General features: G+C 43.1%; 1 long non-coding RNA gene across 1 annotated transcript; it reads right to left on the bottom strand.

Annotated features, from left to right (window-relative positions):
- Positions 1–2,312: 2,312 nt before the first annotated feature.
- LOC119948208 lies at positions 2,313–3,740 on the bottom strand. The gene is made up of 3 exons (XR_005456629.1): positions 3,653–3,740; positions 3,329–3,389; positions 2,313–2,775 (listed from the first exon to the last, which is right to left on the bottom strand). It is a non-coding gene; the product is annotated as an uncharacterized LOC119948208 (long non-coding RNA).
- Positions 3,741–4,642: the final 902 nt, after the last annotated feature.

The following is a 4,642-nucleotide window of genomic DNA, read 5'->3' as shown; positions in this document are numbered from 1 at the left end:
ATGAAGTGACAGCAAGAGGGGTGCAGGGATTTGGGGGGTGCTAGGCAGTGATCCCCATATCTGACTGCCCCAGGAAAGGAAGAACTGGAGGGTTTTAGGGCCCAGCAGAGGCTGGAGGGTCCAGATGCTTCTGAAGTGACTCCAGGGACTCTTTTGGCTGGGATTTAATAATAATGATGACATTTGTTAAGCGCTTACTATGTGCCAGGCTCTGTACTAGGCACTGGGCTGAGGACCCCTGGAAGCAATGCTTACAGCAACACAACTCCCATGGGTGGGACATGTGAGAAGAATAATTGACTGCAGTATATGCCTAAACTGAATGGGGAAGTGGAAGGGAGCACACAGATCAATCAATCGGGGGTATGCATGGAGCATACTAAGTGCAAAGTACTGTATTAAGCACTTGGGAGGGTACAATGCTCGTGGCCTAGTGGATAAAGCACGGACCTGGGAGTCAGAGGACCTGGATCCTAATCCCAGCTCCACTTGTCTGCTGTGGGACCTTGGGCAAGTCACTTAACTTCTCTGTGTCTCAGTTACCTCATCTGTAAAATGGGGATTAAGACCGTGAGCCCTATGTTGGACATGGACTGTGTCCAACCCAATAAACTACCCCAGTGCTTAGTACAGTGCCCAGGCACAAAGTAAGTGCTTAACAAATAGACTGTAGTCTATTTAGTAGTCTAGAGCCTTACAGTCTCTGTAAGACTGTCTGTGAACGATTTCTAACTCTTTCTCTGACCCCCTCATCTGACTTGCAATCCTGCATTAATTAATTATTTAATGATGGCATTTGTTAAGTGCTTACTATGTGCAAAGCACTGTTCTAAGCGCTGGCAGGGTTACAAGGTGATCACATTTTCCCACGTGGGGCTCATGGTCTTAATCCCCATTTTACAGATGAGGTAACTGAGGCTCAGAAAAGTTAAGTGACTTGCCCAAGGTCACACAGCAGACATGTGGGGGAGCCGGGATTAGAACCCATGACCTCTGACTCCCAGGCCCATGCTCTTTCCACTGAGCCACGCTGCTACTCCTTTTGCCTCCAAGACATCTCCGCTTGGCTATCCTGCCGGCACCTCAAACTTGGCACATCTATAGCAGAATGTGTAGCAGAACACATCTATAGCAGAACAAAATGTGTCTGTTGTTATATTGTACTCTCCCAAGCCCTTAGTACAGGGCTCTGCACATGGTAAGCGCTCAATAAATATGATTGGATGAAATTCTGTTAAAAAATAGAATTAGTGGTAATAGTATTAAGTGTTGTATGCAGAGCACTGAAGTAAATGCTGGGAGAGTATACACAGGTGGGGATTTAATAGAATCCCTGTCCCTTGTAGGGCTCACAATCTAGAGTTGTACCAATAGGGTTGGTAGACATGGTCCCTGCCCTCAAGGAGTTTACAGTGTAATGGTGAGTTTAGCCTGGCTAAGGTATGTAGAAGGTGTCACTTCTGCAACTGTCTCTCTTGTTCCCATTTAATCATATTTGTGTGAACTTGATGTCTCTAAAAATAAGAATCACAGGAGAAAACTGGCCTTTTCCAACTGAGCCGACCGTTCCTCTTCTCACTCCCTTCTGCATTGCCCTTGCTCTTGGACTTGCACCCTCAGCCCCACAGCACTTATTTACGTATGTGTAATTTATTTATATTAATGTCCATCTCCCCCTCTAGACTGTAAGCTCCTTGTGGGCAGGGAACATGCCTACCAACTCTGTTATATACTCTCCCAAGCACCTAGTACAGTGCTCTGCACACAATAAGTGCCCAATAAATAAATAAATATCTATAATTCATCATATCTGATGTATTTATTATATCTGTACTTTATATTGATATATATGCATTTTATTTACTTATCTTAATGTCTGTCTCCCCCCTAGACTGTAACCTCATCATGGACAGGGAATGGGTCTGTTTATAGTTATAGTATACTCTTCTGAGCACTTAGTACAGTGCTGTGCACATAGTAAGCGCTCAATAAATACGATTGACTGACTGATTGAAGATGTCCTCTTCTGTCTGTGCTCCCTTGACTTGGACAAAAGGAAACTTAGTCCTAAAGAGTGGAGCAGTGTTCTTTTGGAGATCGAGTGGTAATAGCTGCAACTCTTATGTTTGTAAATTTGGTTGGTACTCTGCCATCCATTAACTTGGATACAGAGGTGATGGCCACATCGACCTGAGCTAAGGGAAAGATTCTCAGCCAGATAGTCAAAACTCTCTTTAGTGGGCAGGTAACAATGGTGATAACCTTCATCCTGCAGAAGCAAAAAAATTGTTTTCATTATTGGAAATAAAACCCACACCAGGTTTTTGCCAAAATTGCGGCATTGAGATTGGCTTATTTTAGTGATGCTGGCCAAGTTAAGCAGTTGTCTATGGTAAGTTGCATTGCGATGGACTTCTTTCTTGCCTTTTTTAAAGGAGTTTCAAAAATTCCTGTGATGTTTGAAGGGCCTTCAGTGGGCAGCTTCATGTCATCTCCTGACTCCTCACTGTTGCTCAGATGGTAGTTCTTAAGAGGGTTGAAGAAATGTTGTTGATATGTAGTAGGTGGTGTTTGTTGAAACTTCTCCGCTTCCTCCCATGAATTGTAGTTTTGAAGGAAAAACTGCCCACGTATGGGGCTTTTCTGTTGGTTGAAATCATGCTGATAGGTTGAAATGTGTGGTATGTGGCTTTCGAGTTCTTTCCCGGTCAAGTTCTATGCAAGAATGTTGCTCAAGTCCTTGTCTTTACTCTCATCCACTGATGTTCTTAAATCCTGTAACAGGATGCAGGAAGATGTGAATTAACAGCTCAGCCCCCTTACCCTATACTCCAAATGAATGGAGCTACAGATAGTACCAGTTTGCACATACTAAGCACTTATTTAGTGTTCTCCCCTGCTATCAATCAATCACATTCATTGAGAGCCTACTCCATGCAGAGCACTGTACTAAGCGCTTGGGAGCATTCAATATAACAATGTAACAGAGTTGGTAGACACGTTCCCTGCCACAGTGAGCTTACAGTTTCCTTATCCCCATTATCACTCTCCAAGTTCATTATCCCAACTAAGGTGCAGAACCTGCATGGCACTCCTCTTCGTACATTTTACCCTACCAAGCCTTACTGGGGTACTATAGATGAGAAAATGGCAGATTAGGTCAGAAAACTCAGCTGAGGCTCTGCCCAGGACTTTCTGGATGAACCGCAGTGCCATATAGTATAATATCAGGTAAAAGCAGGGCTCTGTACATAGATGAAGGAGATAGCTGCAGTAGGGCCCTTTTCTGCCTTCCCTATCCCCGAGCCTGGGTAAGTCCAGCACTCACATTGTTGAAGCTGTTGCATGACAGAACACTGTTGACGGGAAGAGAAGTGCTTGTTTAAATCCTGGGAAAAAAAATGAGACAACATAAGAATGGGGTATAATGCCCTCTGCTATCAATCACCTCTGAGGAGCAATAATAATGCAGTTTCATAATAATAATTATGGTACTCATTAAGCGCTTACTATGTGCCAGGCACTGTATTAAGCAATATAGATTCAACTTGTGTGGTGGGCTTCAGGTTGCTTGAACAGTCTCCCAGAGGTAGTGCTCACATTAAATTATGAACTTCCATCTTTTTGTATGTTACTTCAACTAAGAACCTACCATAGCACTCCGTAGGGCAGAGCTGGGTTTTCTTGTTGGTCCTTCTTGGCTAAAGCAGCAGATGGGATCCACCCGGCTGCATCAGATGTTTTTGAGCACTGGTCGCCAACTAGCAGACTGAGAGCAATGTGACATCACAAGTTTGGATTGTTGGGTCAAGCGCTTCCTTAAAGTAGTAAGTGCCTACTTTGCTTCACCAAAGTATCCAAGGGTTTTGAGGACAAATCGTTCTCGGTGTGCAAAAGCACCCAGAAAGCACACAATAAATCTTTATAATTGAGCACTTGTTGGAGCACTATGCTAACAGCTTGGGAGAGTATAGTAAAGTCTGGGGACTTGACCCCTGCCTTCAGTGACCTTATAGTCTACCGGGGGAGACAGACATTAAAATAAATTACAATAGTGAGTGTCATGTAATTGGTTGATAGAGCAATCTCATTAAGTTCCTTAAATTATGTACTTAGTGTTCAGAGATATATTTAGTATAGTATATCAATCAATCGCTCAATCAGTCAACCAATCAATCATATTTATTGAGTGCTTACTGTTTCCCAAACACTATACTAAGTGCTTGGGAGATTCGAACCCGTGACCTCTGACTCCAAAGCCCGGACTCTTTCCACTGAGCCATGTGACTAGCCCAAGGTCACCCAGCCGACAAGGGGCAGAGTCAGGTTTAGAACCCAGGTCCTCTGACTCCCAACCCCAGGCTGTATCCATTAGGCCCTGCTGTTTCTCCGATTAGCACTCTTGTCAACAGTGGAATGCTCATTCATATACATGCCTGTAATTTATATATTTCTATTAATACCTGTCTCCCCCGCCTCTAATAGTAATAAATAATAATGATGGTATTTGTTAATATTTATTACTCTATTTATTCATTTATTTATTTTACTTGTACATATCTATTCTATTTATTTTATTTTGTTAATATGTTTGGTTTTGTTCTCTGTCTCCCCCTTCTAGACTGTGAGCCCACTGTTGGGT

The sequence above is a fragment of the Tachyglossus aculeatus genome, chromosome X4 (genome assembly GCF_015852505.1).
Source record: "Tachyglossus aculeatus isolate mTacAcu1 chromosome X4, mTacAcu1.pri, whole genome shotgun sequence".
NCBI classification, from domain to species: Eukaryota; Metazoa; Chordata; class Mammalia; order Monotremata; family Tachyglossidae; genus Tachyglossus; species Tachyglossus aculeatus.
Note: the sequence above shows the minus strand (reverse complement) of the source record. Positions and strands in the feature narration are given on the sequence as shown.